This window comes from Paralichthys olivaceus, chromosome 3 (assembly GCF_024713975.1).
Source record: "Paralichthys olivaceus isolate ysfri-2021 chromosome 3, ASM2471397v2, whole genome shotgun sequence".
In the NCBI taxonomy this organism is placed as follows: Eukaryota; Metazoa; Chordata; class Actinopteri; order Pleuronectiformes; family Paralichthyidae; genus Paralichthys; species Paralichthys olivaceus.
Window position 1 is genome coordinate 17,804,343 of NC_091095.1, and position 24,147 is coordinate 17,828,489.

General features: G+C 40.4%; 1 protein-coding gene across 1 annotated transcript in view; it reads left to right on the forward strand.

The window, feature by feature from the left end:
• ncanb (neurocan b) overlaps positions 1-24,147 on the forward strand; it is a 183,248-nt gene that overhangs the window by 266 nt on the left and 158,835 nt on the right. The window lies entirely within an intron of this gene.

Genomic DNA, 24,147 nt, shown 5'->3' on the forward strand with positions numbered 1-24,147 from the left:
AGAGAGAGAGAGAGAGAGAGAGAAGGGAGGGAGGGGCAGGCAAACATCTTGTCTAATTGGGGGGAAAGCTGTTCAGTGGTGGTTGAGTCTGCCATTTAATTTAATTCATGCAAATGTATGTAATGTCCCCAAAAGTGACCTGTGACAATGTGTGTGTGTGTGTCTACTTGATTTTGGACCATTTCCAAAATAATTACAAATTTTATTAGGACCAGTAGACCTCATGTGGACCTCATGTGGACCTCAGGACGGTCTTAGGTGATTGAAGTTAGTGTAAGGGGTTGGGAAAATGAATGCAAATTCATGCAATGTCCTCAAAAGTGACATGTGTGTTTGCGTGAGTGTGTGTGTGTGAAGGAGAGAGTGTGTACTTGGCACACGGCTCATTACAGATAGAGAGCTCCTGCTGAGGTTTTGTCACAGTGCCCCCTCACTGCAGATAATCAATAGGTCTGAAATACAAAACCTGATGAAACCCAGCCTCCGTGAAAATTGTGCAGGGAGATGGAGAGGGTGACTGGACTGTGAGGCTGCCACACACACACACACACACACACACACACACACACACACACACACACACACACACACACACACTGAGAGCCTTATATTGCGTGCACTGCAGCATTGGTTCAGGTTTTACAGACTCTTGTCATATATTTGAGGTTGAGTCTAAATTGTGATGTGAAACTACTGTAAAGATTTTATCTTCTCCTATCTGTGAATGATTGTGACATACTATATATCTCTGGAGGTTTTTACAAAGGGTTTCATATATTTGCTTGTCAGAATAAATACTTTTCTGCCCTACATCCATGTTGGAGATGGTATTGCAGTTTCAAAAATGTAGCCTGTGTGGACTGCTAATGCTGCTAACTAGTGGGGCTCACATGTGCAATCATGGGCTCTTTTTGTAAATCAAAGACATCTTTAGTGAATGTGAGGCTATAAACACCCAGCCAATAGTGGAATCCATCATATAACGCCTTGTAAAAGGACAACTTGACATTCTGTTGTTATGGAAGGACAAACGAGATGTAATGTGTGGGCTTTAGGGTTGTTTGGCCTGAATTAGAGCCAGGTTAGTATTTCTTCTTGTGTCCAGTCTATATCCTAAGATAAGATAATCAGCCTGCTGGCTCTAGCTTGAATTAGTTCTTTGCAGAATTGAATTCAAAATATACCCCATACAAATGCTGCCATCTTGCACATTTGGAGTGAAAGTCTGCATGGGGATGGAGAAGCAGTAGCAAAGTCCCAGTCCAACCAGTACAAGACTCGACCAAGCGTGAGTCAGTCTCAGCTGTCAATCATGATGTTTCACCCTGTTTTTATAGTATCAAATAATTGAAACCAAACCTGCTGGAAAAAAGAACATTTGAACAAACATCAGTGTGATGAAAACCACCTAAAGATCACCTATAAAAATATTTTTTTTATGTGTACTTAAGTATTTAGTTTGGTCCATGTCCCATCCATTAACATGGAGGTTGGGGGAATTTATGACTTATATTGCATATAGCCACCAGGTGGCGATTCATGCGCTTTAGCTTCCCTTTTAGGTACAATCATGATGTCCATCTTTATATACAGCCTATGTGCAGACATGAGTGATCTTCATCTTTTCATCAATCACATATAAGCAGAATATGAAATGTTGAGTTATTCCTTTAACCCGGGCTTATGGCTTGGAAACAGATTTAAAAAAGGGTTTTGGCAGTGAACCTCTTTACCTCTATTACCTAATGATAGATTTTCAGTTGTTGAAATTCTTTCACATCTTTTCCATTAGTGATCTTGGCAATAGATCACACTCATAGTTTTCTCTTAATGCTGCCGGGAGAGAACATGAGGTCGTGTGTGTGAGCGAAACATCTTTTCATATCCTGAGTGTGACCATTAAATATTGTTTCAATGAAACGTACGCCCACTGAGCCTGAATGATGGAGCAACGAGGAGCATTAGAAAAGCACATCTATTCAAGTACGGACCTTGGAGCGTATCATTGTGAGAGCTGTCTCCTTGTGTCTCAGTGTTCTGAGCTCACCACTGACTTATAAGATATTTTTTCTCTAACATACTAGAAATGATAAGCTTTGAGGCTGCACCGTCTTTACCTCCACCAACACTCTCTATCTTTGGCAATATTATAATGTGAACTCTGTCTTTTTTAGAGAAGTGCATCAATGTTAAAAATCTATTTCTCTATCTTGTAGTCTGTGTCTTTTCACCAACATTGTAAAAAATAAATCATTTTATATTTGTTGTGTTTTGTTTAGGTTATTCAATATTAAATACAAACTTTTAAATTTTAATTCATTTAGTGACTTATCAACTGGCACAGCATGGGGACCAGACACAACTTTGACGGATTTGTGGCTGAGAAACTGTAATTTTGCAAATTAATAAAAGTGGAAGAGAGAGCGAAGCAACGCCAAGTGAGACGCATGTGTCTTTGCTGGTTTTAGACTGACGTAGGTCCTGTCCAGCAGTGATGTTGTGTATATAAAGAGCATGTACTCCCTCCCGTTTGAAGCGCATAGGAATATTGATTGTAAATGAGCTGTGGTCAGACACATTGCTATCCAACAAACTATAGTCGTATTATTAAGGCAGAAGTATGGACCATCACCTAGTTGGGTGCAAAATGTGCTTCTATTTAAAAACACAGATGATCTGCTCATGCACAAGTGAAACTTAAATGCATTCTCTGTTACTTCCTGGAATATCCCAATATCATCGACCAGCTGCCCTGTCCCCGCCCCCCAAGCCACCAGTTTGACAAACGCATACATGGAAAACCAGGGGAACTGAAATCTATCAAGGCTGCCAACATTATTACATATATATCTACATCAATTTTCTTGTCTTCTATGAGGTTTGTTGATATTGATTTTTAAAAAATCAATATCAACATTTATTAATTTCAAACAGCCGTATGCCTACATTATAAACATTCATCTAATGTTAACACAAACAGACACCGTTTCATATATTTTTCAACTTTATAGTGATTTTGTGTGTTTTTTTAAAGGAAACAAACTTAAAGAGCTTCAGTTTGACCTTCAGTTGGGCACACAGCCATGAAAATCTGAGTGGAGATATAGAGTGCTGCTTAAAGCTGTTCAGTGCTGAAATATCTTTTCATCCTAGTCGATGTTAATACGAATAGGTCCAAAACAGTGGGAGACAGTGTCGGGGACAGGGCCTCTCCGGCTCTGCAGGATCATATAAATAGCAATTTGGCAACGAGAGCGTAAGGGCTGTAAAAATTTTAACCTGGGGTGGAAAATATGTATTTTACCTGTAATGACCCATTCAAATTCAAAATATACAGTCTAGAGGTGAATCAGATCATCTCAAGTAGTTGGTCTCCTGCTCCAGCAGAGCAAACAATCATGACACCCTAGCATCTGGGAAGCGGCATGTGGAAGTTATGGTCAAATGTGAGGTTGTTTGTCATCTTTGTAACTGCTTGGGGTTTGGATCTATTTTCACTCATTTAAACTTGATTTGGGAAAAACTGACAGCCCTGGTGAAAGCACAACTGGCTTTTAAAAAGAATTGGAAATGGCAATCTGGTTTTGCATGTTACAACAACAAAAACTGATGAAGGTCTAGAAACGGTGCTAGACCTTCATCTAGACTATGTGCAGGAGTTTTTTCCATGTTTGATCCACTTACTTTTTCTTTGACACAACTGTAACTTCATAGATGCGCGAGGGATTTTTCTCTTGCACACCGCACAACGCACCCAGGACAACAACGAGTACAATTCCTTTCACTTTTTTCCACCATTAAACTAGCAAGGGTGGATTTGAATACAATGTTAATGCACTTGCACCATGTTCTCTAGACCATGCAGTATAGATCATTTAGACTGTTAAAAACAGCTATTGTCCCATGCCATGTGAAATGTGTGCCTGGGTGGGTTGACTGTAGCGAGAGGTAAATGAACAGATGCTTCAGGAGGTAAAACAGTCACTATGTTCAATTCCAGAGTTTATGAAGTGTGGGCACTTGTGCAGTTTATCTTAATGAGTCGGGTGATTGATGCCTGTGCTGCTGTCAGCCGAGGGACACAACAGTCAGTCTATAGCGCTGCGGCACATCAAGCTGTGGTCCACATAACAAACTGGCTGCACCAACTCTGGTGGAGCCAAAACTGGAAACTTTTTGGGAAGATGGGGGGTCAGGAAGGTCTAGTCTTACTGGTTTTGTATTCTGAGGATGAACAAAATAGACTTCCTAAGTACCTGTTCAATTTGTCTCGTTGGGTACGAATCAGTAGTATGTGGCAGCTGTGGTTAGTGATTTAACACAATCTCAGCTGCCTAAAGCCACAGACAGCATCCGTCCCCATGCCGCTTAGTGGTCGTAAATCATTTAGTTTAGGGAGACAACATTTGGCATTCTTCCGGGGTCCAACTAATTTTAATAAAGCAGGAAATGGGCAGAAAACGTGAGGCACATCTGTCGACTGCTGCAGCAATTAACACGGGATCTTGAAACCGCCCCACCATTGTCTGGCAGAGTTCCGCGTTCATCTGCGTGTCGAAATTTTCTGCTCCAGTTTTGAGTGAGGTTGTCTAATTAAATCATTAAAAAGCTGAGCATTTGCACAATATGCTCCGCTGCCTTCATTACAAAGCACAATCACTTGTAATTTATTCACTCACAATGAGGGGAGCATCTGATTTGATTCATAGTCTGCGGCTATGTCTGCAAGAGCAGCGAGTGAGCTCACCGTCTTCTGTCCCCTGTTATGATTTGAGGCAGGGTAAAGGTGGACACACACGCTCTCACCGCTTTAAATTACTGAGAGGTTGATGGATGACTAGAGCATGATGGCACTTGGATTATTATCCTGATGGATTGTTGTTTGTTGTGTCCAAGATGTTGGTTAATGTATTTTCTGTTTAGGGGCACATCGAAATTATCTTAGAAACCTGGTCGAGGTACAGCAGCGTAACATTTTGTTGCCTGACAACAGCGCGCTATGATACAGGTGCATGTCCACGACCATAATAAACACAGCACGCAAGAAGATCAAAGCTTTTGTCCCCTCAGGTTTCTGCAACTCCGTCTGTGCAGCGCTGCGATGGGCAGGATTTATGAACTGTGGCTGCTTCCACTTCACGCTCCAGCGATCAGAGTCCCTGCTTGCTCATGATGTGGTTGGAGGCCCACAGGACATGCCTTGCTCACCAATCTCAGCCTGCCGCCTCACTACAGCAACCGCATGCCCGGGCCAGTGAGGGCGTTCATAGGATAGTGTGGAGAAAAGCTGGAGCGTATCATTTTATGGTCAGGTCATGGAGGATTTGCGGTGAGGAATAGCAAGAGATCACATGGCTCAGGGGATTTCTCTTGAATGCTCAGGTTGTAGTTGGACAATAGAAAGAAGAGAAATTAGTTGGGATTATAAAAGCTGTGACATTCTGTTGTGTTTAGAAGTTGTTGGTGGATTTAGTAATTGCAAAGCAGCTACACAGCACTGTCGTTCGACATAGATGAGAACTAATCCTCACACTCTGTATTGCAGCGGGCAAGTCCAGCCGCATGCATGACCCCACCTCCCATCCTCTTAATCTCTTTGTCTCACTTTATTCACAGCAGCACACCTCATGAGCATGAGCAGCCAAGCGTCAGAGCGGTGCATCGCACACCCGCCTCGTCCTCCTCCGATCTGTAATGTCAGGTTAGGAAAAGGCAATGCACTACATTGTCAGAGATCACTCAGCACCATTTATCGCTCGTTCTTTTCAATGTCAGACTGGATCATTGAGGGCTGGCACACGGACATGATGTTTGATTCCCTCAATACTTGGTTTCAAGTGAGGCAGAAATATTAAGAACAGAACTTTACCAACCTGCTGCATCTCAACCTGGTTTGGAGTGATCGTAACCCAGTTTTACCACCAAAGGCAAAATCCAAGCAGGACAGTTATAGGTTTGTCAATAAAAATCTGTTCATTTAAACCTTTCACAGTTATATAGTTAGCAGCGTTTATGTTTGTCGATATGTGCTGATAAGAAAACCTTATTTAAAAGAATAAGCAAGGCAGACAAGATGTGCATAAATGTGAACTTTGTATGTAAATTTTTTTTATAATTTTCCTCATTCAAGGTCAAGCATTTAATTTAATTATTAAACTTTAGTATTGCACCTTAATTATGTTCCTTTGGCATAAAAGTTTGAAACAACATCCAAGATATCATTGCCAATTTTATACTTTCCATCCATCCATTGCCTTCGGTTTGTCCTGGCTCAGGAGGGTATCCTGGACATCTCTTTCCTGGAAGAGGTGGGATAACTTACACCTTTTTAGATATACATCACCATAGAGAGGACCAGAGGAATAGACAAATGTCGGATCATTGGCATCACAATAAGTGAAGTCTGTTGCCAGGTTGACCCTTGTAAAACGCCCACAGTCTGGCATCTTTAGTTCCAGTGTGCAGTTGAAGCTCATGTCAGGAGTCATGCTGGATGGTTGTGGATGTAATCCTGCCGTAACAAAACACTCAGATACTCAGAAACCTGGCTCCAAATACATGTCACTCTGTGTCTGCTGGATGCGTAAATAGGAATGTAAACGGTTAAATCAGAACAATTCTATTAGGTGATAATACATCAATGTGGTGTTTATAGTTTGTTATGCTGCCCGCAATAGATCCAAAATTTACGAATGCAGCTTTAATATTATGTTTTGGTCTTAACAAACTTGATATCAACTGTAGTTCCAGGTGCAAGGCAGATTACTCAGTCAGAAGACAACGTTTAGAGGTTATAATCATTTTGATACAGATGCTTCACACATTTTCAGGTCATGTTAAAAAGATTAAAAAAAAGAATAAGATACATTAACCTAGTATGGGTTTTAAATGTCCACATTATATTTGAGGGACAAACGAGGTGAATTGTTTTTTTCAAGTACAAGGTAGTTATTCACACATAAAGTAGATGATGGAAGAGACAGGTGAGTGAATGATGGGGACATAAAAAGACTGTAATTGCGGGAAAAGTAGCCTTCTATCGTGAGGTTGGTTTTTATCATTAGAGTACGTGTCCTGCACAGAGCGAGGTCAGAGACATGAACTGCAAAACTTCTCTGGCAGCTTTGCTTTCTCTATAGACACTTGAACAGGCACAGCTATCAGGTTTAACCTCTACAAACTGTTTCCACAACAATTAAAATAGATGGCACCTTCAATTAGGAGCTCTCCTTCTCATTATTTTCTCCCCCGGATACGACAGTCAGCAGCAGCAAACACCTGCTGTGTGCCGTCTTTTCTTTCTGTGGGTGTGTGTGTACAGTCAATAGGGTCAGGCGTGTTGTGCTGATAGATGTATGTGTGCATGTCTGTGTCAGGTAAGCTACCTGCTAAAGGGCGCAGCAGTGTGGGGATATACATGTGCAGACGTGTGAGGGTTAATGGGCTTCTGTGTGTGTGTGCGTGTGTGTGTGTGCACGTGTGTGTGTGCACGTGTGTGTGTGTGTGTGTTTAAGCTGCTGTCAGATGGGCTGCCTCTTTAATCTGTGCAGACAGCTTTGTAATTGGAGCACTGCATGAAGAGAGGAGACATGCAGCTGATAGTACACCCACAGTCTGAAAGATGGAGAAATAAAAGATGTGGATGGGTGGCCTTTTGTATGGGTGTGTGTGTAGGTGTAGGGAGGGGTGGGTGGGTGGCGATGCTTTGGTTTGGGAGTACGGTGACTGGCGGCAGTCATACTGGTGGATCAGGGTCCTTGGTCCATCACCGAGGCAACGGCATCATTGTCTGGGTCGATTCACTCGATCGCTGCCTGCTCACCCACTCATTCTGGTCAAAACCAGCTGAGTGCCTGTCTGAATGGAATCCAATGGTCGCCATAAGAACCTGCCCGATTTTCATTTCACTGCATTTCAAATGCAATTCAAACAGTTTCATTTTCATTCTCCTCCCATCACTGGGGCCCAACCATAATGTTGCCCTCTCCTCCCCATCCCGGCCTCCTCCCCCAACTACACCCACCGCACAGGAGATGAACTCACCAGACAGGTGCCATACTGCTCAGAATGACAATTTGCCTTTTGGAAATCAGCCTTTGGCTCCATTGTGTTCCCTGAAATTGAGTTAGCCCATCAGCAGACGCTCAACAGCTCCCTCCTGTCCCCTCCTCCCACCTCCTTCTCCCTCGCTCTGTCTCTGTCAGGTCCTTTAATGTTGCGTGAGGAGAGTGCTTCTGTCTGAACATGTTCATAATAAAAGCATATTATATATATAGCCTTGGATCTCATTTAACTATAGGGAGATGACTGTAATAAAAATACTGGACCATATGCAAGTGAACAGATAGAAGTTATTAATTTTCATGAGCAGTCTCGTTTTTTTTATTTTTATGATACCAAATGGACAGGTAGGGTGCAAGTAGCAGCCCTCCGTGATATGACCCATTGGTTTTTGAATAGATGTTTTGAAACCTTGAGTTTAGTATTTTGTCCTGCGCCATCTTGGTTTTTTGAAACCAGAATTAACATATTTGGAGGAGTGGAAGGTAAGCCTGACTAAGAGCTCGAGGACACTACACACCCAACATCACCTGTGACCTGCACCCATTGGATGGTAGCAGCTGTTCATCACACTGTGTGCATGCCCCATTGCTCACCATTAAAGTGGAGAGGTTCCAATACCAATTGTTTCCCTCTGGATACAGATTTCAATGCCTGGAGTTTGCATATAGGCTGATACTGAGTACAGATCTGATAGCCGTGCATCTTGTGTAAGTTACAGCTGTATGCTACTAACCCATATGGAATGATGGTTACTATTGTTGTGTGGCCTGGCTGAAGTTAAACCCTTTGAAAAACAAATACATACAGAGAATGAATGACATAGAATACCTTTTCTTATCTAGTTTGATTGTCATAACTCAAAAGCCAACAAATGTAGGGAAACATAATAATGTCCCTTTTAAATAGCTCAAAACTGAAGTCTTGCATATTAAACACGTCACAGATTTACTTGTGGGACTTACCAGTGTGAAATATTGCCACATTGCTGACGTTTTAGTCTCGCCAATTCTACAATACTGAAAATCAGTCGCAGTACAGAAGAAGGGGATTTCTGGGAAGAAAATGCAGTTTTATCTGGGTGAAACTAAATACTTTAAAAACATGATATCAGATCAGTGCATAAATTAGATTTGTGAACTTTTGCCAATGCCCTGAATTTCTGGCAGTACCTGATGCATTTCTTATACTGGTATCAATATCTGAACATCTTTACTGTCAATGGGGACCATGCATCGTGCTGTTTTGAAGAAGACTTGGAATTGAAACTATAAGCTCAATATGAAAACTGACGTCTATTTGCGTCCAGCTCTCTGTTGGACAATAGAGTACAAGTTTGCATTGGCTTTTTTTGCCTGTCCCAGAGTCTACGTCTTTTTTAGTCAATGATAAAGGATCTACAGTTAAAAAACAAAAGAGCAGCTTTAAAGTAGTAGAGGCCCCACACTGTTCTGTATCTTGAAGTCCCCTAAAGCATCCACAAAGCTCCTGTGTCTCCCTTAGAGCTGAGTAGCAGCAACTCATGAGAAATTATTTATGGCCATGTCAGGCAGTAAGCAGAGATCTGCTGCTGCAGCTGGCCAACAGAGACAGTCCTTGGTCAAGCCTAATTAACGATGGAGTCAAAAAGTAAATGAGGTATCCATCAGGAGAAGCGGGTGAGAGACCCATCCATCTCAGGTCAACCCGCAGAACATATGGTCAGAGATTGAATCATATTGTATTGCACAGGTAGCACAACCAACCTAGTTACTGATGCAGTCAGGCTCACATTAGTGCAGTGACAGCGGGAAGGGCTGCTCCGTTCAGTTAATTGCACGGTCACGTACAACTCTCTGAAGTTAAATGAAGTTATTTGTTGGCAGTAAGAGCTTTTGTAACAGTTGTGGTGTCTTGTAAAGTACTTGATCTTTGCTAAACAGTGAGAGATAAGCATTAAATGAATATGGCCATTAGACGTCACATTAAAGGCTTTTGTATCTTTATTCTCTAACAGGTCAGTTTGTTAAACTGAAACTTCACTGCTGTCACTCACTGGAGGTAGAACAAAGAGTTTATTTTGCTGTTTTATCTGTGATCAAACTAATGTACACCTCATTTTAAAGAATGAACCGATACAAATGGGTTCTGTGATTAGATCTGAGAACAGTATTCATCAGGGACTAAGAGTTCATTTTGTGTAGAACTGACGGAACAATCAGTTGTCCATTCTTCATCAGTGGACAGATTTTGTACTCCAGGATTTCAGAAATGTGAGGGTTAGGGGTTCTCTTTGGGCTCATTCATCCTCAACATAAGATATATATTTATAGAAATGGTTAAAGCCTTGTCTCTGTACTCGGTGTTCATTTTGTCTGTATTTGTGTACGAAACAGACGAAATGGAGCAATGCCACCCAATCATAGGGGGCAGTGTAGTTCAGGTTAAAGTGAGATGACCATAAGACATGAGGAAGAAATTTCAACCATGGTGGAACTTTATGAGGAGAGACTTTACAGGTTGGTAAGAAACAACTGGTATAATTTTACTTCACCTGGGCACAGGAACAAACAGCCTCTTCTGCCTCTTTCTTAAGATCTAAATGATCACATCCTCCCCCATCGTTGCCAAGTTTGTTATGAGATCCTCTTGACTCTGCCACTTAGTTGATGTAATCCTTATAACAACCATGCCAACGAGAAGGAAGCCTGTAGTATGTGGACAGTGACGGCTATGTTGATTGAAACAGATGCATCAACTTTCATACATATAAGAAGCATAAATTAGCCATTACTTCCATGACATACTGTATGTTAATTGCAGAAAATTATATTTTTGACTCTGCCGCTTTAAAACCACTTCAAGGTCGATGCCATCTTCTTCTTCTATGTTTTAGAAATGTATTCCTTTTGTGTATGTGGTCCTATTCATACATTAATGTATAGTGAAATGTGTTTTATATATGTACACTCATTTACTAATTATACTCCATCCCTCCAACATTTACTGGTGCTTGATTGTTTTATTTTATTTTTTTCAAAGTTATCTTTGCGAATGAGGTTGACAGAAGATTCTAGAATGTGAGTGGAAATGAGCTATGAGAAAGCATCTAATTACCCTTCATACTTTGAACATAATGTGTAGAGTCTCTGCCTTGTTGATTCATGTTTTCTGTGCCTTTCCCTAATGGGAGTTTGGGATCCTCTTCATAGTGTATATACAGTATGTGCTCCTTATCCTGACATGACAAATGTATCTAACTGCAGTACACTATCTCCAGTTTTTGTTATTTTTCAGAGATTTGACAGGATATAGGAAAGGGAGGGAGAGAGACATGGGGATTGACAGAAAACAAAAAGTCTGTCTGAACTTGAACTGGGAATGTGTGGTTGTGGCACTGCAAACGAACCATGCAGTTTGATCTGGACCAACACTACCTCCTCTGGCCGAACAAACTGTTTTACTTCTTCAGTAAGTTCTTTAATGCAGTTAGGTCGGGATTTTATGAATGATCCCTTTCAGCAGAGCTCCCCTACGAATGATTGTGGCCGACTCAAACTCTCTGTCGCTCTCCTGCCATCAAACATGTTATTGTCTCAGACAATATTATTTTATATGAGCCCCATCAGATGCATTTCGAAAACTGGATAATTGTATTTTTCACATTTCAGATTCCTCTTGCAGTGTGCAGGTGCTGGAATCTCAATGAAATTACCTTAGCAGTGAATGGAAGTGCTCTGGCCCAAAGTAATACATCAATGTCAAGCAGGACTGAGATCTGCTGGTGAAATATGATTTTCTCTCTATCTGTAGAAATAAGTTCCAAACTCAGTAAAATGAAAATAAACTGCTATATTTGCCGGGCACGGCCCATTTACCAGATGGTGGATGTGGATGGTGGGTAAACTGATTTAAAAAAAAAAAGGAGAAATAACTTTATGTACTTCAAATCTCGAGGAAGTAGTGAAGAATATGATGCTTGTTCCACAGACAAGTGAAGACATTACAGATGGATGTGGAACCCCAGCACTCCACGCTCTTTACTGCTGAATAAGATCATGAAGAGAAATTGGATATTCAGATTCATCTCTGCTGCGACTGAGCTTGGTGCCGTGTATTTCAGAGAGAAGCACGTTTATGAGTTTGTTTTAATATTAAAACCTGCTCACTAACACATGAATGGTCCTGCTGCAGCACTGAAAGAGGTTTCAAACTGCAGCTATGGCAGCACTAACAGCAACAATTATTGACACTCCTGTAGTGCAGGGAAAGCTGAAGTGCTTAAGATGTACATCTGCTGGAAACAGCACAAAAGCAGCTGCCTGTTCTCTTTGTCTTTCTTTGCTGTGTCTCACCCTACACTTTCAAATGGCTCCAAATGCAATAAAAACAATAACTGCAGTCGTTTTTATTATGTTGATGTTCAATGACCATTGTGAAATAATTGGGGATAAGAGGAAGGTAATGGCAGTTTTTGGCGCATGTTGCTCATCACCACATCTCCTCATCTACAGACCATTTAGCTGAGCTCATGAACAACCTGTAAAAACCTTACGAGGGCTAGTAACCTGAATGGAGCTCACTTAACTGAGACAGATAGTACAGATCACACTATCCATTCCAGTCTGCACTCTGGCTTGCTCTAGTGTTCAGAAATGGCCACATTACTACATGCTTTGTGTGTGTACATGTTTTTGTTGCCTCTTTAGAACCTTTTCCCAGTATAAACACTGACCTTGCCAGGACCAGTCGTCCGCATGGGGACCATAGTTTCATTACCATAGCCTGGAACTAATGTGGCAAAATGTCATTTCTATGGTCCTGGTTTAGGTTAGTGTTAAGATGTTTATTTTGGTTAGGTTAAGGTTATGCATGAATTGGTTATGATCAAGGCTCATTTATGCTGCCTTTATGTATGAAAACAGATATGTCTGTTTCAAATGCTTTAACTCTTTGCCCACATGCTTCCATGCATCCTTAAAGGTCCCGTGTGTAAGATTTAAGTGAAAGGGATCTATTGGCAGGAATTTAATATAAAACAATCCTAGTGATGTTGTCACTACTGTGATTCAACTAAATTGTACGAATTGTTGTTTTCTTTATATTCAAATGTCTTATATTTACATCTGGAGCGGGTCCTCTCTACGGAGGCTTCCATGTTTTTTACAGTAGCACAGACTGAACAAACTAAAGAGCTTTTGAGTTTTTATGACAACTGAAGGTTTCCACAGGTTCTCTTTCATGTTTGGAAAGGGAGGGTGAAGTGAGGGCTGTTCAGCTGCAATATGACACCTCACCACTAGATGTCACTAAATTCCATATACTGAACCTTTAACATTGGCATGTTTGTTAGGGAAAACATCCATTAGAGGGCAGCGCAGAGCGTTTCTGACAACAAACAACAAAAGCGGCAGCAGAGGAGGTTTTGATAATTTGTGTGTAAAGAAAGAGGAGAAAGTGGATTCAAATGTCTTCTTTGTGTCCTGTGGTTGTGCTTGAGCTATTGGTTACACTACCATGATTTCCGGTGGTAATACTCTGCTTGTCTGTATCCATTAACTTTCAGTGACTGTGCACAAATGAAGAGTACAGACAGAGGGCTCAGTCCGTGTCCATGTATAACTCTAACGCTGATAATAAATGAGCCTATAAGGTCAGGCTTTTTCTTAGGCTGTCCACATTAAATGGAAGTTAATGCAAAGTCTTAATAAGGATGGCTCCAAAAAACATTTTTTTATTGCTAAAAACACCTTGAAGGCGCTTTAATTCCAAGAACAGTTCTTTAAATTCTGTGGCAGAAAATAGAGCTTGAAACATTATCAGTGGCATCACAGAAGACAGTATCGTAATTGATATTTAGTAGTGTTTTTTTTACCTTAATTACTATCTCAATATAAAAAAAATTGAGCATTTTGTCTTTATTAGATGGTGACAAATGAGAGGAGGGAGCGAGATGGGGGATGGCACCCAGGATGGTGCACAGTCCGACTCAAAGCCTGTGGCGTCCCCTGTTAGTATTCCACTGCATTTCATGCTCAATGTGCCCTATTTGTATTCAGTTTAATTTAGCTTGGCTCAACCTTGTCACTGGAGTGCGTCAAGCCCTGTTCAAGTGGGTCCAATGTAGTGTGGAATTTTGGCTTCATGTGTCATCCAGAATTTGGCTCCCGCTATTTTCATTATAAGTACATATACATAAATAAAATGTTGAAATATGGTGTAAAATGCCCATCATCTGTGAAAAGATATTCAGCTTCCATTCATATCAAACAGAAAAGGGTTTGAAATACTTAGAATTTAGAAGCTGACTTCAGACGTTTCGCAATTCTTTAATCCTTTCAGAGGATGCAATTCATTTATAAAGTTGATCGCTCCTGATGTCAGTGAAAGAAGGGATCTTTCACAGCATCTTTCTGCTCAGTCACACTTTAGTTATTGATGCTCACGACAGTTATGAGGTTCACTGGGCTGCAGGGCTATTTCTGCAGCAGCAGGGGTTAAGGGGAGCACAGGAAAGCCAATTCTTTGTTGCTCATTGCTCTATTTGTTTCTCCCCTTCATAGAGAGAACCACATCCACATATGGCACAGCTGCAGTTGTAAATAAATTATTCGATGCACTTTGATTGTCTCAAAATATTTGGCATCCACAAAACACTTTATTTGGATTTTGAAATATTGCTTGTTATCATCAAATGGTGATGAATGAAGTTTCTGATTGAAGAGAATGCACAGTAGAAAAGTACAGCCACAGTATTAAAGACACAGGGACAATATAGTTTTTAGAAAATATTTGATTATTTAGTATAAATCAAATTGACTTTAATATTAACTGCTCCATGATTTGGCACCATACAGCGATATTATCAAAAATGACAATCTGGTGAGTGAGTAAAGCACACAGCTAAAACCCTATAGATCTACACCACATCCATTCCACCAACCTTTACTATAATTTCATCTTTCTACAGGAAAAAATAATGTCACCAAAATTCCATTTGCTCTAGCAGCTGCAGCTCAGGAGGTAGAGTGGGCCGTTCAATTACCAGTCCAGTCCACCTTGGGTGAAGTGTCCATCGGCGAGACATTGAACCCTTGAACCCTAAATGGCCCCTGACAGTGTGTGAATGAAGTGGGATAGAAAAAGGCGTGTGTGTAGAAGAGCTGTATGAATGAGTGTGAATGGATGTCTGTTACTAGAACTGTAAAGCACTTTTGAGTGGTTACTTAAACTGGATCAGCACTGTGCAAATACTCTCATTTAGAATTAAATTGAATGAAAACCTTAAAAATCACAGTACTTGAGAATATGCTATTATCATATAAGAGATTTTAATTTGAAGCTGGCATAAATAACATGAAGCAGGTAATGAAGCATTGTGTGAACAAACTCACCAATCTGCTACAAGCTTATCTTGATTTAATGAATGATGGGAAAGTGAAACCATCCGACCTTTGGCATGATCGATATTATTATTCTATTGTGTGAATTTAGTCTTCCAGTAAGAATAGGAATGGAAGATATCCTCCATCCAAATGCATCGTTAAACCTTTTTGTAATCAAAATCTCACCATCACGAGACGCCATAAAACTCTGGCTGTGCTTTTCTGCTCTTTTCTTTCATCCTTTATATGGCACCGCTGTGGACATATGTTACAAATGCAATGTGTTAAAGCACTCGGGTTACAGCAGTTTGATCATGGATGTATATATGCAGTTTGATGTGGTTGGTGTATCTGCTGCAGCTCACATGCATATCAAGTTGTTGAGGCGGTTGTGTATCCAGTAAACATTAGTTGTGACACGGCCCCTGTTCCTCTGTGTCAGCCCACTGACTCATTTAGAAACGCACATCTATTTTGACAGGAGTCAAATGTGTGCAGACAGCTAGAACACACATGAGACCCTCCATGTTAGATTGCCAGGCGCTATTTTAGCTGCTGCTTTGAATTGATCTGTAAGTCAGTGTTGATTGTATTTTGTGTGTGTGTGTGTGTTTGTTAGAGGATAATGAACGACAGATATAGAGCGAGAGAAGAGAAAACCTCATTTAAAACATCCTAGATTGTGTTTCTCTTCCAGGATCAAACAGAGCAGCACGGAGTGTATAAGATGAAATCTTGAAAGAGGATTTATTCATAATTTCAAAGGAAATCCAACAATGTACAATTGAATAAATAAGAATAAATATATCAGGCAGAGGTAACGTGATCAGAGGACAGAGTCTATCACCCACATCATTATTGGTGACAAATATTGTCGAGATGTAAACTAATGATGGTTGATTCTCATGGTTCTCCAAAACCTTGTGAACCTTGTGCAGCACTTTATATAATATTCTCTCTCTCATGCAGACCCTGTGTGCTTCTTGCCCAACAGAAACTCTTTGTTCATAGAAACAATTAGTTTATTTCCCCCCAGTAATGGAACCAGTTACAAATGTAAACTAACAATGGAATCATAAGTGTTAATTTATTTTCTTTTTTTAAACTTTAAGTCAGACAATAATGTGGCCCAGACATTAGGCCCCTTTGGTGGCTGTCAGGTTGTGGTGAGCCCACAGAATTGTCGTCATTAAGGTATAGAGCTTTTGCATGGTACAAAGTCGACATTCTTACCTTTGTTAGTTACTTTGCCATCTATAGTGTATAGAAATCAAAATACAAACACTGTTTCTGAGATGCTTTGTGGTCATCACTAGACGCTCAGGACAGCTTTGTTTGCCAGCGTCCTCCATTTTTGTAGCAAAACAATACATTACTAACTTACTTTACTGATAGGTCAAGAGGGCATGCAATAGGTCAAGCCAACAGTGATCGCCCTCTGCTGGATCACGGGGAAACCTACTTCCCATTTTCTGATGCACGTCCTGACTGTATATTTTCAATTGGAACACACATTATAGTTAAACTATGAACTTTTCCCCCTACCTTTGAATGAATGTTTGAATTTTGAAAAGAAAGTCAACACACAACTTACCAACTGCTTGCATACACTGGTTTGAGTGTGAACAAGATGACTAGCGCTACGAAGAAGCCCCATTTCTGGGTTGAGGGAGAAACTGTAGTTTTGGTACATGCTAATAACGGAAATGTATATTATCACAGGAAACTGATGTTATGAAGTTTTTGCATGGATTCAAACATCACAATATTTTTGGAATGTTGGGCGTATGACATAATGTTGACATGAGTCATAATCAGACTACGGTCCAGAGGTGTAAAGTAACAAAGTGCAAATACTTTGTTAATGTACTTAATTCTTCAGGTATCTGTACTTTACTTGAGTATTTATTTTCCTGGCGACTTTTTACTTTTACTCCCTACATTTGAACACAAATATCTGAACTTTCTACTCCTTACATTCTCAAAACTGGATCGTTACTTGTTTTTGCACTTTTACACACGGAGCACCTCTCGCTCACCCCCTGCCTCGGGAGACGCGCAGGCCCCGGCAGCATGTGTGCCATCGGGGGGGCAGCGCAAGACCCTAAGCATCTGGAGGTTGGTCGGGCTGCCGTGGTCAACCAAGGTTGAGCTGCTGTACCGGTAATGATGCTTCATCAGGTTCACCTACAGAAACCTTGTTATGACTTTTACTTCCTCTAGGGCACTCTCAGACAATACTGCCTTGAACAGACTTGTGTGTCTGTTTTTATCTTTCAGCCGTGTGTGTGTGTGTGTTTGTGTGTCATGGTGTCTTTCAATTCATTGCTCCTTCATCTCTGAAACTACATTATGTGATTCCATGTGTAGCAGCAGTCTGCCAACAACTACATTGCATTGCTGCTGTCTTATGGCAGTTTCAAGCGGCTGATTTCCAGTGGAACCAATCAGCTGCTCCAACAACTCTTTCAATAATAAATGAGACACAAAATAATGTCAGTGCATGGCTGCAGCTCCAGAATGGCTTTTGCTTGCCAGTAAAAAAAAAAAACTGTTACTCTGGTTGTGCATGACTAATGGACTTCTGGCAACTTGTCCACAGAGTTGCTGCCAGTGTGTGAATATGATGATAATGTTAACTGCTCTAATGAGCGTCTTCTGCTTTCAGTATCATGTTAAATACATTTGATTGGATTAAGAAGCACCCAATACAGCCAATTTGTCTATTTATAGCAACATATTTGGTGTAAATGACCTTTTGTGCTGAAGTGGTTCTGTTTATCATCTCTTCGGGGCGTAATGACGCGTCAAAATACAACACGCTCTTTCAAAAAACCTGCTTATTAGTGATGCTCTGCATTTTTAATAGAAGTACTTGTGTGAGCCAGGGCAGATTAGAGCATCTGGATTTAAAGTTGCGATGTACACAAAATATGTTCTTTCTCCTGATCCAGATTTGCCCTGACAAACACATCATGCCCGGCGGCTCTCCTGATGAATACACAATGTTAAAGTGAGGTGAAACGCAGTGTGTGGAGCGGGCCGAGAGTGTGAGATTAAAGCTGTGTTAATTTGACAGAAAGCAGGGGTTGTCTGGAGTTTATCAAGTCACAAAACACACACACACACACACACACACACACACACACACACACACACACACACACATACATGTATACACACACAACTCCGGGGCTCTTTCAGGACAGGACTACAAAGACAATCCCAAGCCCCACTGGACCAGGGTTGTAGATCCCCTTCTGCCACTAACCCTTTGCCTTTTTAACCCCCCGCTTTGCCAAACCAACTCCCCTGCCACCTCCCCTCTTACTCATCTTCTGTCTCCTTTCTTCACACTGTTTCTTTTCTCTCTGCCTTCTCTTCTCACACAAAGCCATTTCTCCCCCTTTTTGCCCCCCTCAGCCCCCCTCAAGCATAATATCCCCTTATTGTCTGTCTTGCCTTTTGGTTCTCCAGCCCTCAAATAAAATAATCTACATGTAGATGATTGGAGTTGGTAAATATGATATACTTTTGTGTTGAAATCTGTTGGCCGTGACAGATTTATTTTACAGTTTATTATTTGTGTCTTTTTACTACCTCTGGTTAATTCAGGGCAGTAGCCAAATCAATATTCTGGACGTCTTTACAGCAATATTGAATTTACCAGATTTTTGCATCAGTTTGATAAATGACTAACTATTATACCTTAGTTTGTATATCCTATCCCCAAAACAAACCTGTTCCCATCTGATATTATGCATTTAATTACCATAAAACGTACTATATATAAACATGTCCAAATTGCAGTATAAATAAACAGTGATAAAAGCGTTTATTCATATCTTCTGTCAGTGATGATGAAGTCATGCTCTGCCATGATTTTCTATTTATTCCAGACTCTTGACCTATTTTTGTTTTCTCTTTCTTGCCATGAAACTTGGTAGAAGGTTTTAATATGCATCCAGGAAAAACTTTGTTGCTGATCTGTATCTTGTATCACTATCTGCAACATTGTGAGATAGAGGTGTTTGATATCTCAGACAGTAATTAATGGATATTGATGTTTTTTTTTAGAGGACTGACATCTTTGAGTGTGCAATTTGGTGCAGCTAAAAAATTCTAGTGAATTTAAATGTGGTTTCACAGGGGGACTGTTGGGCCAACTCTACTGAGTGCCATTGTAGTTTTATATTCACTTGGAACTGATGGAACTGGATCCAAACCACAATTAAAACAGAATATTTAAGTTGAACTTGTATCAGGTCATTGGCTATTTTCTTGCTCCAAGAAATGGTGTCATATGAAGTTTTGATGCATTTGGCAGAAACTGCTCATCTACTTGATGTGTAAGACGGTATAGCTGGCAGGGAAGTTTGTTTGTCAAAGTGGGGGAAGGCTTAAAAGAGTTGGTGAGCAAGAGTTAGAACAAAAAAAAAAATATATATATATATATTTATATTTTAATTTCTACTTATTGCATATCTTTCCATTCAGTATTTTCCTTAACTCATAAAAGATGAAAGCAATTGAATGAATATCCTGAACTACACTGAGCCATCGTTCAGCTTTACAACATTTTCTTGTTACAGCTTTTTTGCTGCCCACAAGCAAAATGTTATCAGCTATCTGTCTCTTCATTATATAACCACCCTTACTGTTTCTTGAGTCCATTACAGCACAGCAGTTTAGAATAGCGTATCTCATAATGTCCTTTATGGTTGCATTTAGTGCACAAAGTCCCAGAAAGCCTTTATTTTAAATACGAGTACAAAATGGCACCATAGACCCCCAAAAAAGCTTGTTTTGTAGTAAATGCTTTCGATCTTTGCTTTTCTTTCAATCAGATTCTCTCCATACTCATGAGTTAGTAGTTGCACGTTCTGTTGAACACATCTTGTATCATTCTTCATCTACATAAATGATAATTAGCCCATGTTTAGCTTAAACCCTTCCTGTTTTGATTTACAGCTCCTTCAGTTTTACTCAAAGACTTTGTAAAAGTCAAAGATGACCTGAGGTCGACACTAATCAAATGCAGTCACAATAATTTAAATGTCTATATTTATATATAGATATAAATAAAACTTTTCATAAAATAAATCGATTTATTAACTTGATAAGATTTGCTTTGGATATAGGTGTCAGCTAAATGACATGTAATGTAAAAAAAGTGTTATTCTATAGGGAATAGTACTTGCAGCCAGGTCCTAGTTACTATCCAAAGAACGGAGGTGTTTACAATTCAGGTAACTGTGTAACCACTGAATTGTTAATCCCATAGAGCTGGAGTGTTTGACTGAGTGAGACAGTAAATAAAACTCTTGCTTTCATGTTTTTTTGAAACACATACTTTTTCATCCACGTTGTTATTAGCTGAGGCAGATTAACAATGAAGAAGAGGGATTTCTAGACGTTTTTGCTGTAATTTTCGTAATGTATGTGACATTCAGTCACCCAGGGACAATATGGTAATGCTGTCAACGTGGCATTTAATACTCCAGGCACAGAGTCATAATAAACATAAAGCTTCCTTTCAAAACACCCTTGCAACCGGCAGCGTCAGTCACAGAATTAAATTCTCAACACACTTAGATCTTCACATATACCACACATCTGACTGGAGCATGAGAAGTTTCAAAGGTTGTGGGTAAGAGGAACTGACAGGCAAATAAATGGCACAAAGGAGGGAGGAGGGGACGCAACACCTCTTTAAGAAATGTCAATTCAGAAGATTTGGTCTGGCCCTTGTGTACAAATGGCGTGTGTGTCTGCTCGTTTTTGTTACCCCTTGAGGACCTCATTCAGTAAAACCACTGATCTTGTCAGGACTAGCGGACCTTATGGGGACCAAACCCCAAAATGAGGAAAAATATCATTTCTGGGGTCCTTGTTATGGTCAGTGTGTAAGATGTGAATTGTGGTCAGGTTAAGGTTAGAGTTAGGCATGAATTGGTCATGGTTTAAGGTAATTTATGCTGCTTTTATCAATGAAAAGAGATATGTCAGTTTTAAACGATGGATGCATCACTACCCACATGCTGTACTGTCATGTATCCTATACCATTGCCTTAAAATTGTTGCTAAGCAATACATCCACTAGAAGGCACGGTGGAGTGGAGTGGAGCCCCCTAGGATCTCCGGTGGTACTGCCCTTTTATGTCTGTTTCGCCTGCATCCCGAAGCATTCAGAAGAGGAAGGAAGAAGGAAAACAGAGTATGGACAGAACAATCTAGCGTTGAGTATAAATGAGCCTTTAAGGTCAGAGATAAGGTTTTGTTAGGCTGCCTGCAATGAATGGAAGCAAATGCAAAGTCCTAATAAGGATAGCTCTACAAACTTGTGTATGTGAGGGAGTGTGAGAAAGAGGCGTCTCATCCACCTACTCAAATTCTCAATTGACAAGTATATTTGCCCAGATTTTTGTCTTAATTAAGGACAAATGTCTAGAGAAGTGGCTTCTTGAAAATTGCCATCTCCTGCTTCGGTAAAGTGGTTTACATCGTCTTTCCTTCTTATTGAACCTGCAGAGCTCCACTGTGGCAGAAATCCCTCCCAAGAAAGTGGAGTGTACATAGCTCTATCTGTGAGCCTCTCCCCTGACAGAGTCTGAGTCCTTGTATTTATTCTCCAATGAGATCATTAGAGGAGAAAGAGCTGGAGGCGGCCATATGGACACAACTGCTGCTCAGCTCAGTCTATTATTTAAACAAAGACCCAGTAGAGTCTCTCCATGTGTTGGCATGAGCACATATGTAGTTTGTATGACATTGACTGAATGGCCATATATAATTAGAATTAAGAATTATTTATAATTGGCTAAAAGTTGGTTTAATATTGAAGACAGAGGAATTACAGGACATTTTCTGCACCGAGAGGAGTCACATTGAATCGCAGGATTGAAAAAGTCTCTGGTTAAAAATGCACAAGAGCTGAATGACAATGATGTGCAATACCGGTGCAAGCGAGCACAGTAACCGTTATTAGAAGTGTCATGAATAAAGAGATATAACCGGCTGAAGGAAAGCAAAAAAACTGATTTGAATTTGGCCTGAAACTGGTGCTTGACATGAAATGACTCTGTTCACATCATGTTTTTGCCTCAGTCATTTGACCATAACTTGTTATGTTTCGAGATCAGAGGATTTTTTCTTTAAATGGCCCATTTGAGCAGATGTTCAACATTCAAATCCATTCAAAATCTTACAGATGCATATCATACATTACTGTAACAGCACGATCAACATTTCTTGAACATTACCATAATCGTGGTAGTCAAAAAGTAGCTTGGCTACAGAAGACAAGTGGAAGATGAAGAAGAAGCAGATTCATATGGCCTCAGGCATGTTTTGCCATGCTCAAATATGCATAGGAAGCTGTGATTATTATGCCTACCTCTTTCTATGTAACTAATGCAACTCAGGGTGCTAGTAATGGCTGTAGTTGTGTGAGTTTGAAGAAATAAAAAAAATGCATTAATTGGTAAAAAGGTACAATCGGAGATTCTTGTCTCATCATTTATTTAAGGTCTAATACATAGATGTGCTGCAGTTTTTATGTTTGAACCAGACACTAAATAAAGATGAACTCCACAAACTCTGCGTCTCCACTTCCTCCCACTATCCAAAAGTTAAGCAAAAATAATGACTTGGAGCCAGAGTCTGCACAGTAGGGATCGGGGGATGGTGCTTTGAAAGTGTATGGTCAGTGTATGTGCTCGACAAATTAAGAGTCAGTCTCAGCTGTCAATCATGATGTTCCATTTTAATCTTAATAAAACCAAACTGACCAGAAAAACACATTCAACATCTGTGTGATAAAAACTACTTAAAATGACAGAACTCATCTTGGAGAAAAATGTATTTATTGTGTACTTTTTTGGGGGTGTCTGTGTCCCGTTGACTAACATGGAGGAGGTGGGATTTGTGACTCATATTGCAGCCAGCCACTAGGTGGTGATCAAAGTGCTTTGGCTTCAATTTTGGAGAGCAGTCATTTTACCATCTTTATGTACAATCAATGATTTTTATATATTGATTAATGTAAACAGCAAATAGTTTTAAAATAACTTAATAATAAATTAAAATTAATAAAATAATGTTGTGATTTACAATGTGACCTGTTGGTGAACTTAAGTAGAGATGAGAGAAACTTAATTTTATTTTAAACTTAATTAAAGTAGAAGCAGGGAGTGCTGGAGGTCAGAGAACAGTGTGTTGTAAGAGCAGTGGAAAAAGAAGGCAGGAGTGGAATGATATGCACGACGTAGTCATCTGAAGTGAAGTCTGGGGTGAAGAGATGAATAGAGCCAACTGTTCTCCCAATCCCTGATGAATGAGAGGCCCTACAGCTGGACATCGGACGGTTGCGCCTAAATCGTTTTTTTTTCTGCTCCTTGATTGTACAAATTGTTCCCTGCACCGATGTATCTACACATGCCGTCTTTTCAGATAAAGCCAAGCCAGGGGGCCCGCGACGGCACGCTGCGTTTGGACGCTTGATTATGCCGAGTGGCAGACTGAGAGAGGGAGCGCGGGAGAGAGAGAGAGAGAGAGAGAGAGAGAGAGAGACGCTTCAGCACACAGATCACTGCTGGGCCTCTACAGGCCTCTATGTGTTTGCCGTCCAGCAGCAGAGCGTTGCTGACAGAACTGCTTCCTTGTTGACTGGCGAGACATAAAACACCCATGTGGACTGATAGAGCTCTCTGTGGGGAGAGGA